At 36.7% G+C, this 14,807-nt stretch overlaps 1 long non-coding RNA gene across 1 annotated transcript in view; it reads left to right on the top strand.

Moving 5' to 3' along the window:
* Window positions 1–14,807, top strand: part of LOC120223204 — a 55,696-nt gene that overhangs the window by 27,332 nt on the left and 13,557 nt on the right. Inside the window, exon 2 of the long non-coding RNA XR_005526229.1 lies at window positions 6,466–6,542. This is a non-coding gene — a long non-coding RNA (uncharacterized LOC120223204). The remainder of the gene's footprint in view (window positions 1–6,465; window positions 6,543–14,807) is intronic.

Here is a 14,807-nt window from a genome sequence, read left to right as displayed (position 1 = left end):
TTTCCCTTCCTCCCTGCCAGATCTCCCCTGTTGCTGCATGCACCTGTGACACCAATAGCTTAGGACAGTGGCTGCCAGCCAGAGTCCTGGACCATCACTGGATACAGAGGCCCTGTAGAATGTGGGCTGGAAGGGAAAGTCACACCAAAAGGGTCCATCCACTTGTTCCCGTCGAGCCAAATACCAATTGTAATGTGGACAAAAGGACCACCACCTGTGTGTCTTAAAAATGCTTCATTTAAAGATGTCAGGAAATGGCCTAATGGTAAATAATGTCACACACACAAAATATTAGTTAAGGAGATATGATGGTCTGGAAAATCCACTGCCACCAGCAAGCTGTATGGCGTAGGACAAGTTATCGATTTTTCTGTGCCCACATTCTTTCATCTGTGAGATGAACACAACTAAAATGCATTGAGGTTGTATTATGTCCTATGCACTTTTCATTCTTAATCCCTCTCGACCTTTACAACATTATGAAGTAGGCAACATTATACACACACTCATTCTTTTGCTGAAGGGATACCTGATGCTTAAAGATGTTGAGTATTGCCCAGTGCCGCACAAACATGGCGGCAGGATTTGAAAGTAAGTTTTCCATAATCCTTGACTTTAATTACAGACCTGATTTCCTGTATGCTAGTTAGTGCCTACTTCATTGGATTGATCCTGGGAAAAATTTATGTAATGCACGTAAAACGCGTAGTACAAATATCTGAAAGTAAATGTTAACTTTAGCTCCTGAAAATAGCAGCAGCAACAACAAAGTCTTTGTAAGTAATTTTCTTCATTAGTCCCCTTCCAATATTCCCCTCGCCTCTCGTCAGTGCTATTGCATCTAGAGTCAGTACCATTTAACTGGTATCTCTCCACGTAATTGAAACCTTTTCATTGTTCACTAATTATTTTGTGAATGAATATGTTTCTACAGTTTGAGTTGTTTTATGGAAGGAGAGCCAAGCACCAACAGGCTTTTGCTTAGAAAATCAGCATCTCAGCTCTTCCACTGGACCTTAAGGAAAAAAAAACAACCCTCAGAAGTTCAGCTTTCTCATTTCTGAAAAGGGAATAATGACACTTATTCTTCACCTCTGTCAGCACTAGAACAAAATTCAAATGAAAGCAGTCATATGAAAGGCTTTATAAGCATCAATGAGCCATAGAAATGTAAAGGTAGTATTAGCAAGGGTTGTGACATCTTCTGCTTTCTTTCCATTCATCATTTTTATGTGTCTATCAACATAAAAAGCAATAATTTTTGACTTGCAAATTTTACCATTAGCCTCAACTGTTGAATGACACAATGAAAGGAAGATGCATTCACATTTTGTTTTTATGTGAATAAATTATGGAGAACTGTTTTTCCTTTTTATTCCCACCCCCACCCAGTGGCAAATGAGCTCATTTTATTCATACTTACTTAGACCAAAGTTTCAAATTTCTTTCTGGAAAATATTTAGGCTCTAAAAGTCCATGTAAGCTAATTAATTTGTATGAGATTGGTTGGTTTGCTTCAGATGGTGTAATAAGTTGGGTTCCTCCTGAAGAAGATTGAGATTTAAATATAAGAAGGCTATAGGGAGTGCTCATGAGTTCAAGATCTCTGGACAATGAGATGAAAATAAGATTGGGCAGAGGGAAGAGGTCACCTTGATCTGACTCAGGAAAGTTCTTGGCTGATCTTATTGGGAACTCGAAAGTGAGATGATCCTTCAGAATTGTCCTGACTTGGGGAGAAGAGACTGAGTCTTATTTACCTCTACAACAGCCAATTTTGGATCTGCACTGCCTCAGGAAGAGGGTGTAGCTTTAGGTGAGTTAGCTCTTCAGACAAAAGCAGGTTCCAGAATGGACTGATGACCAGATACACTGGCAGCTGATGAGGAATCGTGCTCTAAGTTCTGAAAGTGGCCCTGGACAGTGTATTGCAGTATCCACCACACATGGCAATGCACCTGTTTTACCAGATCTATATGAATCTCATCTACAGCCTCCTGGGGAATGATCACACAAATTCAGGCAAGTCAGTACCTCATGTGTATTTCTGTCTACATTTAGAAAGAAATAACTCATATTATGTTGAACCTTCTATTAGGCTGAAATCTGACTCCAGATTCCTTAATCCTCAAGGAGATGATTCTATGGGAATGCTGCTGAAGAGCTCAACCTGGCACTGGAACACAGAGAATAGTACAATACTTGGAACTCAAAGTAATCTTTGCTGGAGGAATGAGTTGCCGCGTAATGAGCAGAATTTATGTAGCTCATGGCTATGGAACCTGTCTCTACTCACTGTTACACTTTCAGCCCCTAAGGAAGAGTAATGGCTAATAGTTTTTGAATATTCACTATATACTAGACACTGTTCTGAGGGATTACATATGTTAACTATATTAATATCGTAACACTATAGGATGGGCGTTATAAAGCACATTTTATAAACAAGAAAACAGGCTCAGAGAGATTAAAATGTATACTTATAGTTACATGTCTAGTAAATAATGAAAACTGGAACATTTTCGTACATTTCCTATGTAAGATGGTAAATTGTACCTCACATTTTAATTCTTACTCATTTTTCCAACCTTTCCTTTTTCTTTTTGACATATATATTAATTTCCTATGGCCTCCCTAACAAAGTATCACAAACTGCATGGCTTAAAACAACAGAAATTTATTCTTTCACTCTTCTGGAGGCCAGAAGTAAAAATTCTAGGTTGTGGCAAGGTTGGTTCCTTCTGGAGATCTCTGAGGACAAGTTTGTTCTATGGCTTTTTCTTAGCTCCTGGTGTTACCAGCAATCCTTGGCTTGCACACACACCAGTCCAATCTCTGCCTCCACTGTCACATGGTATTATTCCTTCTGTTCATGTCTGTCTCTGTATCTCTTCTGTTTTTATAAGGACACTAGGCTTAAGGGCCAACTTAATAGAGAATGACCTTGTATTAACTTGATTACATCAGCAAAGACATTGTTTCCAAGTAAGATCACATTCACAGGCACCAGGGCTTAGGAAATGAACGTATCTTTCGGGGAGCATAATTCAACCCATAGCACCAAATAATTGTCAAGCAGATTATTCTCAGAGAAAACGCTAATTTGATCAATGAGTATTTCTTATGTATCTAAAATGTATATGGTGTGAGGCATTGGAGGAAGAGTGGTTAAGAAGACAAACTCTCTACCACTCACTCAAAATATTTATTAATCACCAACTGTTTATCAGGCACAGGTCCAAGAACTGAGAATATAGTAATGAATGGGATAAAGTCTCTGTTCTCAAGCAGTTTATCTTCAAGTGGGGTAGACAATAAATACATTAACTGATATAATAGTTTGTTTTTTTCAATTTTTAAAAAATGTGTATTTATTTTTGAGAGACAGAGAGAGCATGCATGAGTTGGGGAGGGGCAGAGAGAGAGGGAGACACAGAATCTGAAGCAGGCTCTGAGCTGTCAGCACAGAGCCCAACACAAGGCTTGAACCCATGAACCATGAAATCATTACCTGAGCCGAAGTCGGATACTTAATGAACTCAGCCACCCAGGCAACCCTGAATATGATAGTTCTGACACTAAAACGTGCTATGAAAAAGGTAAAGTAGGGAAATGTGAGAATGAGTGACTGGGGGAGGTTAGGCACCTTTATCTAAAGAGTCAAAGAAGATCTCTCTGAGAGGGTGAAATTTGAGTTGAGACCTGAGTGACTACAAACAGGTAGCCATGCAGAGACCTTGGAGCAGAGAATCCAAACAGAAAGGCATCCAAAGGCAAAGACCCTGGGTGGGAATAAATGTAGAATGTTCAAGAAAGAGAATGGAAGATATTCTCCGTAAAGTGTACGACCTACGGAAATATGAAAAGAAATCATTGGGTAAAGGGACTGGCTTTTGTCATCCTTTCCATTGGAAGTTATTTGAAGGAATTATTAAGGAAAATGACTTGAATATAAGTTTTAGAAACAAACATTGCTCTGGCTGCACTCAGTAGGGTAGACTGTAGTGGGATGGGAGCAGAATCAAGAAGGCCACTTTGGTGACTATCGTATGAATCCAAACAAAAGATGATGAGACCGTGTGGTAGGATTGTAGTATTGAAATTGGTCAGAGGGAGTTGGGACAGAGATATGTTTTAGTAGTAGAGAGGATAGAACCTTGTCATTAGTTGGATGTAGGGTCTGAATAAAAAAGAACTTGAGTAGGACACTTCTCCATCAAAGACCTTAAGTATAATGGGAAATGGCACAGAAATGCACAATTTTAATTTATTGTGATATGTGCTACAATGGAAAAAAACCCAGAGGGTATTCCCAGAACCATTTGGGAAAACTTGAGAGAGGCTAGAGTTCCCTCAAGAATAAAGTGAAGCCTGGGTCTTTAGGCCAACCAAAGTTCTCTCAGAATTTATGATGGGCTCTCTCAGAGGTGGAACTTTCATGGCTTAATAAGACCCTAAGTCACATTTTCCTATAAAGCATCATCTGTGTCAGTATATAACAAAACCATCAGCCTTTATAATTGCAATTGCCCTGTATTAATCACATTAAGGAAGAAACATGCTATTTAAATTCAGGCACAAAAGTTCCTATAATATCTAAATAGATTGTAACTTTATGCATGCACTGTCTCATGTTTGCCTCATTTTATTTTTCTAATATTAGAAGTTTAGGTTGACCTTGACTGAGTATTAGCTTATCTTGTTGTTCTTCAAGGCTTCTGACCACTCATTCATTCATGCAGTGTTCCTCTTGAAGATCTTCCCTTCTGTAATATCTTCCCCAGCACTGGCCACCCCACTGATACACTATTGGAGCTCTATTTATTTCACCCGATCTGCATGGTAAATTATTCCGACATATATTTTGTTAGCCTCTGATTTAGGGGGTGGTTTCTGCAATATATCTGCATGAAAATATGTTAAGTCTTCAAACAAGCCATGACCTCTTGGAACTGTGCCTGAAATACAAATTTTATAACCATTTGGGAGAGTGAGTTAACTTTACCATTCATCTGCCTAGTCATAGATTAGGGAGCAAGACATAAAATCAATGTTTTCATAATCAAGTGTGCTTTTCTATAAACATAAAACTTCTAAATAAAATATTCAGCATAAATATTGATTAAAGTAAGCTATAAAGGAAAGGTCTAGAAAAAAGATAAAATGGAGCAAGATTTAACCAATTATAGTTGGAAAGTCACAGATTTTACTTTATTCTCAGACACGTACGTGTCTATATATGCACATATATGTATGCATTATGTATGTGTATAAAATTCAACTTCTGATATTCTCTCAGAATTAATTTCCACATCCTGAATTCTACTCTTTAAATTCATAAATCTTTCAGTGCTGTGCTGGGAGCTAGTGGCATTTGAAAGCTTAATGCATATCTACTTTGGGCAGGCTTTTATATAGATACTTCTTAATTGAGTAAAGAGTGGTTAGCATTTTTACCATCTCAGTTCTTTTCATTAATCCATTCAACTGACCATGTAAGGCCACCCTGTTTCCATTTGGTAAAGGGAACAAAACCAAATCTCTTTATGTCACTTTCTCTTAAAGTGTATTGAGAAAAGGTAACTAATATGTATCAATTCTCCTTTCTTAGAACTGATTTAAGAAATGTACATGTGTTCCAGTTATTTGCCCTGTTTTGTTAAGTTCTCATTTTACCATCTACTTTTGAAAAATGGTCATTAACTTTTCTATAGCATGCTTAAACCACTGCCCCCTTAATTTTAAAGATATTGAACACTGCTGCCATGGATATTGTAACACATCTTAAGCAAATCATACTGTTACTATTTTAAGTGAAACCAGGGAATAGCTTGTCCCAAAACAGTAACTAGTTTTCCCAGTGGAGATAATTATTCCTTTCAGTACAGTTCAGAACAAAAATGAAGATCATCAGTTTAGTCCATAAATAGAAATATACTCTAGATTGCCCTGTCTTGGTAAATACATGGAGGAAAAAAAAGAGCAAGCAAAGTCAAGTGAAAAAAAAATTGTATGGATTTTTTTAATAGAATGTGAAAAAAGATCTGAAAGCCTACTCTAAAACCTCACAGTTTCTAAAAGTGAAAGAAATTTCACAAAAGCACATATAGGAATTTTTTAAAAATCTGAATACTCAAGATTTACTTCAGTAAAACACCTACTGACCTGTAGTATCTTGGAGGTGAAGTAATCAATCAGAATAACAAGACTTTCCTAGAACACTGGATTCTAACATTAATACCGAATCAGAACCAAATGCTGACATCAGGTCTCAAGACCCACATCTTCTCTTAAAAGTAAAAGATGGGAGCTAGCAGATGACAATATGGTAGCATGGAGAGGCCATCTAAACAATTATAACTAGTTAAGCAACCGCTTTAAAAATATGTCGTGTTGTCTTGTCACTGTGTACTTTCCTGTTAAATGAGCTCCTAGAAATTCTATCATTCCTAATCTTTTGTGCAGGTGCTGATGCTTGATGGTTTTTGATAGCAAATGAGAGAAAACCGTGAAAGAAGGCTCACTGTGCTTTAAGTTATCTGGTAAGTCCTTTGAGAAGAACACCATTAGAGAAATGTTGATTTCCACATCGCTATCCTCTCTAGCACGCTGCTATTACTAACTGGAGAGTAACGCATAAAAGAAAACATCAATATTTCAAGTATAAGTTTCATATTCATGGCAATAATGAGGATTAACATACTGGTTTTTTTTTTAAAATAAATATATGTTCTGGAAAATAGATCATATATATCATTAGTGTATAATGGCATTATTTAGAAATTTGGGGAAAAAAGAATGATTTTATCTTAATTAAAATATTTTTCTGAAGGGATTCACTTTCACATAATTAAGTGTTCCTGAGTGCTGGATGACATTATCTTTTCAATAAAAATAGACAAAAATGTAATCATTATAACTATTTCATGGAAAAATTTATAGTAGGTTGTATATAGAATCAGTTCCCTCTGTTGCAGTTTTTATTTTTCCTTTGGAATTACTTTGACCTGAACCATTACAAATCACAATTGACATAATTAATGTTGTGCTGTTTTCTGACGTTTGAGGGCATTAAATATCACTATTTGATTTTTTTATTAAAAATTTTTTTTTGTAATTTACTCTTACTGTTTAGATAGCTTCATCTGTCCATATGACTAGGCAGTAGTGTACATCTCCTGATATGTCCTTGAATGCTCATAGGATAGGGGAGAAGCAGCTCACCAGGGTGATACTCGGGGATAAAGAGGTATTGGATAAATTGTAGAGTAATTAGGAAAAAGAGTTATGTCTTCTGCAAGTCACGTGAGTGAAAAAATAGCTTTTAACTTTTTAATTTTGTAAAAGGAGAATTTTCTTCCTTATATTGGCCTACATCATCCGTTAGTATGTATTTGCATTCATTGAACTATACGTGGGCTTTTATTTTCTAAATCAAGAAAATAGAAGCAATTTTGTTAGAGTAGAGAGGGACATAAATGGAGAGGCATAGCATAGCTTTTGTTCCTTTAACCTTTATTATTGTCTTTGATCATTTAGTGTCGGAGAAGCTATTTTGATGAGTGACTTTGGGAATCTGTGTATACCCATTCTGTTTGGGGATCCGGAAGACGAAAAGAGCAAATGAATAGGAGAAGTCAGTTCTTATCCACCTCTTCTGAAAAACCCACATTGCAGCCTTGACAGCACTGAGAGGCAGCCTTCCTGTTGCAAACGTCATCAAGGTAGCAGCAATGAATAGGCTCTTTAAGTGCTTTGTTAGGCATCCTTCTTCAAAAGCGAGATCCAGAGCAGAAGTAGAACATGATGGGCACCACATGTATGCTATAGCTGATAGTTTGGCTTGAGTTGCAAACAACACTTGTAGCATTCCTTGGGGGATGTCCTGGCCAGCATCTGGGGACCATAAAGAGCCTGGTGGTTCTGCAGGCACGAGAACAATGATAGAACCAAACAATATTGGTTTATTGATTTCATTGTAGGTTTACTTGTATTTATCAAATGATATGGCCTAATATGTGGGGTTATACATTTTAGCCTATTTTAGTTTTAGTCTCGGAGTCCTAAACATAGAATGAAGCTGAGATCTCAAAATATGGGGTTAAGAAACTTGGTGGTAGCTGTCAGGGTGATGTGCCATTATAAAGATTTGTTTCTCAGGTGAAGTCTGCTGCAGACCAGATGTCTTCCATTTTGTCATGCCATGTGGAAGCCATGACTTCCATGTTCACTGAAACAGAGGAAGGAAGGAAAGGATAGAGGAGGTTCCTCACTCTTGGTAGCAAAATCGGTAGTCGGGGTTTTCCAGAGAAAAAGAATGAATAAGATACAGATTGATTATCTATCATTCTATCATTCTATCTATCTATCTATCTATCTATGTATCTATCTATGTATCTATCTATCTATCTATCTATCTATCTATCTATCTATCTATGTGTCTGTCTATCAATTTATTATAAGGAATTGGTTCACCTGATTATGGAGGCAGGCAGGTCCCAAGATCTGCAGGCTGAATAAGCAAGCTGGAGACCAGAGGAGTTAATGGTTTAGTTCTAGTCCAAATGCAGGAAAAACAAACAAACAAACAAACAAACAAACATGTCCCAGTTTAAAGACAGTCAGGCAGGAAGAATTCTTTCCCTGACTCAGGGGAGGGTCAACCCTTTGCTTCTGTTTAGGCCTTCAACTGATTGGATGAGTCCCGCTCACATTAGAGAGAACAATCTGCTTTACTCAGTCTACTTAAGGAATCTGAATGTCAATCTCATCCAAAAACACATTCACAGAAAACCCCAGAACAATGTTTGACCAAATGTCTGGGCACCTCATGACCTAGTCCAGTTGACACATAAAATTAAGACATCTTCCCCTTGTCAATGAGGCACTTAGACACACCTCTTTAACCTTCAAATACAGACAATAACAAGATCAGTATTCTACCAAATCTAATACAACAAACCTGCTTACAACCCAAAACACATATCCTCTTCCCCAGAAAGGGATGTAAAATCTATGAGTGAGGTGTACTCTTCTCCTCAGTATCCTGAAGTTTAAGTATGATATAAGGTTAACAATACTTAAACACTATGATATAAAATCCATATACCTTATGTTACATGGTAAGGGAATAAGAAGAGAAAGAAAATAGTTACTTGCTTAAATGTATATACTTGTGCCACACACACACACCCATGCTACCGCCAAACATATTCATAACAAAATAAAGAGGAAATATTCTTGACAATTTCAGTTCTTCTTTCTGTAACTGGTTATGTGGTTGTAGCTAGTATTTATAATTGCCTTCTTCTCCTTCTTATTCTATATTCTCTTTGGCTTCAGCAGGCACTAGCAAGCCAAGGCTAGTGCATTCTTTACTTGGGATGGTGACCCAAACCCTCATACCTAGAGGGTCTGGTGGGGGTGTTAGGGAATGTAGAGGAGCACCTGGAATATTGGGTGAGCCCTAAATATTTCCAATATGATATTTGAACTTCACAAAGTGAAAAGTAGGACAGTCATTGAAAATCAATTGTACCAAAGCTAAAAAACCGGACACTCGTATTTTTGGACCATATGAGGCAGTTTTTATTTGGGGAGTGATCCTATGTTCTTTACCTAAATGAAGAAAAGCCTGTTTTTATGTCTCAGTTCTATACACCCCCTACTGATTTTTGCCCTTCATGCTGATGACCTAGCCATACAGGCTATTTCCTTGGGGATTCTCAGGCATTTTCACAATAGAGTCTATATTAATTAACTGTGAAGTGATCCAAGCAATTAATTAAGCAAGCTGAAAGTTCACAGTAGACTCTGCCATCATGTACTGATTTTTAAGGTGTAGACAAGACTCTTTACTAAATATTCCTTTTTCAGTAAAAGTAACTTTTGGGAATAGGCAAACCAAAAAATAATGTTATGTGGACTTATTCTATTGTTTACCCCCAAAGTATGGTGCTGCTATACTATCTTCTGATTCAGAGACTATCATACAGAAATAAAATTATAGGAAAAAGTATATTTCTATATTTAAAGATATCCCTCATGAGCTTTGTGCTTTACCCAAGACTAAGGGCAAAATGTAGGTATGCTTGGGGCGCCTGGGTGGCTCAGTCGGTTAAGCGTCCGGCTTCGGCTCAGGTCATAATCTCACGGTTCGTGGGTTCGAGCCCCGCATCGGGCTCTGTGCTGACAGCTAGCTCAGAGCCTGGAGCCTGCTTCAGATTCTGTGTCTCCCTCTCTCTCTGACCCTCCCCTGATCAGGCTGTCTCTCTCTCAGAAATAAACAAGAAAAAAAAATGTAGGTATGCTTGAAGATTTCTTACTCGTCTTTGTCTCAAACCAAACATGATATCATCATCATCATCATTTACCAAAAAGCTACATTTCAGAGAGAATGGGTAGAAACCCCAGAAGGAATGAAGAAATAAAGAACAATTAGGAAGCATGATGCTAAAGGAGCAAAAACTAAGAAGCTTTTGCTACCAGTTACTCACATGGTTTCCTAGATCTTTATTTTTGTATTCTCTAGTAGTTTGACTGGAGTATTACCTTCTAGTTTGGTCTCTTTACATGGTATAAATTTTTTAATGATAGCTTTATTAAGTTAATGAAAAAATTAAATGTATGTCTGTCATCATGTGACTAAAACAACAAATATTTTCTAGCGTAGTGTTTTCCTAACTTCTCTTGGAATGAAGGACATATGGCCTTGACCCAATTAACATGAGGATGAGGTTCTCGCCATCACAACTTATGCCTATAGAGTGTGTCAGGTGGGGGTACTAGGTATGCTATCTGGTTCTTATTTACTTCATATTCTTTCATTAAGAAAACAAGTTTATATACTTTATTATTAAGATTTCTTTGGTGTATGGGAGGGTGTATCGGATATGTATATGTCTGCATGTGTTGGCATATATATTTTTGTGTTTAAGTATGATGCAAAACAATATTTAAAATTAGTTGCGGAGTAGACATGATCAAATCTCTAATTCAGTCTTCCAGTTTTTCTGCTCAGCTTATTTTTTCTTGTTCATAGCCCTGCCTTTAGATTTTGTTCTGGAAAAATGTGGTTGATACCATTACTTTGTGACACTACAAATTTCTAGTCAGCATGTTTGGGGGATGGACATTTTTTCTCACACTGTACTTATCTGCTTTGATGTTTCTGATTCCTTCTTAGGTAGGATTTCTTGTGTTATTTTCTTCTCCCACATCAAAGAAATGTCACAAAACCCTGGGATTTTATATCTTAGTGTACAAAAAATTTGAGGATATGCTGTTTAAAAACATTTAAAGGAAACATCCAAGTAATGCATCTCTGTATAGCCAGGTGTTTCTTGAAGCCATATATTATCATATAGGATGCAGTAATTGAGACCAGGTCCAGAAATCATAATATGTTTCTTTGGTTTACTATGTAATTTACAAAGAATATTCATACATGCATGCATACATACCCACATTCAGCTCATGCTATACATACTGCAACTCAAAGGAAAGATGGAACAGATATTATTATCTTAATATTATCAACTATAAAATCAAGATCCAAAGAGTTAAATATTTTAGTAGTGGAACTATAATTAGAAATGATGTAGATTAGTGTATTTCAAACAATGTTGGTCCAAGCTTATAGGTCTGGTAAAGGATACAACTAGGACTCTAATAGTCTTAGCCAAAGTTCCTTAATAACAAAGGAAATTTAAAAAAAAAACAAAAAACTAGAGAAATCAGGTATGTAAATGAAATCTAAAAGGCTAGAATGACATTACACATGGGCAATGGGGCAAGTGATCACTGTGATCTAGTAATTAAACCTAGAGTGGTTCAAACCACTGAAGAATCCTAGTTCATTAGGGAAAAGTGTTAGGGAGCCATTCACTGGAAATGTGCTAAGTCAATAGGTTATATTGATGTAAAGGTATGTGGTTAGAATAGACAATGCTAACTGTCTGTGTAGAAATTCTGGGTTGTGAAAGGAAGAATTCGGTCATGAGATTCACTTGACAAATCAATGTTTGACGCAGATTGACTCCAAAACTCTAAAAGATAAAAAAAAAAAAATAGGAAATGAGTAATAATGCTGGCTCAGAGAAGAAATTCGCATAAAAGGAGTCAGAGATACTGTTGATTTGTGGATAAGATTTAATACCAAGGTGGAAGTAGGCACTGTCAGATTGCTGGAACACTAGTCACTCAGGTATGACCTTGGGGAGTTGACTTACGTAGGGTGATTCTCAAATAAATTGAGGAAATTTGACCAGGGAGAGCATTAATACACTTCATTGAGCTATGAGGCCTTTGGTATCTGTAAATACTGGGTACAACTAAACTATCAGCAATCAGTACTAATATAGCTTCTTCTCTGTGATTAGTCTTTTCAGCAATTATAATTGTAAAATTATAATAGTAAAGCACCTAATAAACCCTTTTCTTTGGGTGAGGGGAAGAGGATCTTTAATTTTTATTCAGGAAGTTTTGGCATCTCTCTAGTGGTGGAGTCAAATTTTTTGAAGGGAGTTAGCAGCAGAATCTCATGGGTTCTGTTAGTTTAATGTCAAAGGGTTCTAGGATTCAACTTTGTCACCTACCTTTGTGTAGGTGTAGCAGAGGGAGCAAAGGTAGGATTACTTTCTATACACTTCAAGAGCAGACATAGGACACTCTAACTTTCCTGGAGATAATATACTCTTGTCTGAGATGACATTTATTGTCAGGGAACTGTAGGGATCCTTTCTTTGCTACTAATATAATATCCAGGTGACATCAGGCCACAGAGGATACACATTTTCATGGTGCATCAACATTCCTGATTTTGCTATTACCGACAGGAGATATATAATTGGCCTTTCTTCATTTATGAAGTGTTATCATTTGCACAATTTCAGCTTTCAATAATAACATATTTGATTGATAGAGGAAAACTAGGCTTTGAGGGGACCTCTTAATGGAACATCCATAGGGTGGCATCTTAGATATTTGCCAGCAAGGTATGATGAAATCTTTCTGAATAAGTTCAAACTGAGAAGAAACAAGATTAAATAATATTAAATATTGCAGTGGAATTTGGGACACTAAGGTTGATTGGGCTATTTGTTTTGTGATGTTCCCCAGGGTTATTTTGTTGAGAGTTTGCATTAAGTGGTCTAATTGTGTCAGTGGATGGGGGCCTTTTCAATTTGCATAATTTCCTCAAGGGACTGCAGCTGCTAATTTGGTGATTAATTATCCATATTACACATTGTTTATTTGACCATGCCTAGATTAATTTCTTTTTCTCAGCAAATCACATTTAGATATGAATTTGCATATCTTGATTACATTTTAATGCCTTGGCTATCATTGTCTCTTCCCTGGACACCTCATCAGATTACAGAAGAGTGCTCAAGCACAGAATGATGGAATGTCTTAAATGACATTGCACATCACTGGACAGATAATGCACATGACTTATTTTTAATGAAGAATGTGTTTTTTTATAATCAAGTGAGTTATGACATCTAACGTACAATATATTTTGTTTTTACCATTTCCATTATGCTATCAGCCAGTTTCAAAAATGGGCTTTATTAACATTTTGAATATTACTATTTGTATATATCTTTATGTCAAAATATTTTATTTCTATTTATCTATAATTTTGTATTTTGTTGTCAGATACTTGCCGTCTGGGTTAATATTCAAGGTCTTTAATTAGTTAATCTCCCACTCAATTTCTTCTAACTTTGAAAACCACTAGGTTTCTGGTGGCACTAACAGTCAAGGACTGTGTGTCAATTTATCTTTTATTTAATCTATCTAGTAGAGTGTGTTTACTGTTGTTACCATTATTATAAAAGTAGATTGTAATCAATATTTATAGCTACACTTTACTGAGCACTATCTAGGTCTCAGATAGTGTTGAGATTTACTTGTATCATCTGCTTTAGTTGTTAAACCATCTTATGAGAAAAGTATTATTTTCCTTGGTTTTAAAGTAAGAAAATAAATTTTAGAGGCAAGCAGAAAGGAATTTGTTCAAGATAAAATAACTAGGAAGCCGTGTAGCCAAAATTAGAAATGGTCTAACAGGAGGGCCTACACTTTTAACCAACTATATGGATAGAAAATGCTAAGTGATAAATTCTCTTAACCTAAATGAATAAATGCTATTGATCAACATTGAATGACTGCTTTTAATCAACCGAATGGCCACAAAACAATGAGCGTATCGATGGTCTTAATCAACAATGAATAAACGTTCTTTACTAACTGTATGGACATAAAACACGGAGTGAATGAGTGAATGAATGATGGAACATTGCTGTCCTCTACCAGAGATGTGATCATATAAAGAAATTCAATTTCACCCCTTCATCTAACTGACAAGGTAAGAACACACAGGTTCAGGTCCAAGGCCTCCCACCAGTGGGAGCTGGCAGGCTTGATATAAAGAGTATGTTATGGCTAGACTGCTGGAATGAGGCAGAGGTATTAGTCACCTCTCCCTTTCTGCTGCGTTATCCCTATCCATCCCCAGATGCAATACAGAAACTGGGCACCCGAGAAATTTCCAGTTTAGAAGACTGCAAGTAAGTAAAACTCTGTGGGTATATATGGGGAGGAACTTCTTGATGCACTTGACTGCAGCTCTCTTGTTTCTAAGAGAGACATGCCTCAGGAACCTAAAAACTCATGCCCACATGCTGGTCCCTAATAGGCCTGTGTGCATTACTCATAGAGACTGTGCATTTTAACCACTTTACCAGGGCAGTTTGTACCATGTCTTAGCCATGCTAGGATGTCGAATAAAACTTTTTAAC

Source organism: Hyaena hyaena, unplaced genomic scaffold, assembly GCF_003009895.1.
Source record: "Hyaena hyaena isolate Hyena2069 unplaced genomic scaffold, ASM300989v1 scaffold_966, whole genome shotgun sequence".
NCBI lineage: Eukaryota > Metazoa > Chordata > Mammalia > Carnivora > Hyaenidae > Hyaena > Hyaena hyaena.
Note: the sequence above shows the minus strand (reverse complement) of the source record. Positions and strands in the feature narration are given on the sequence as shown.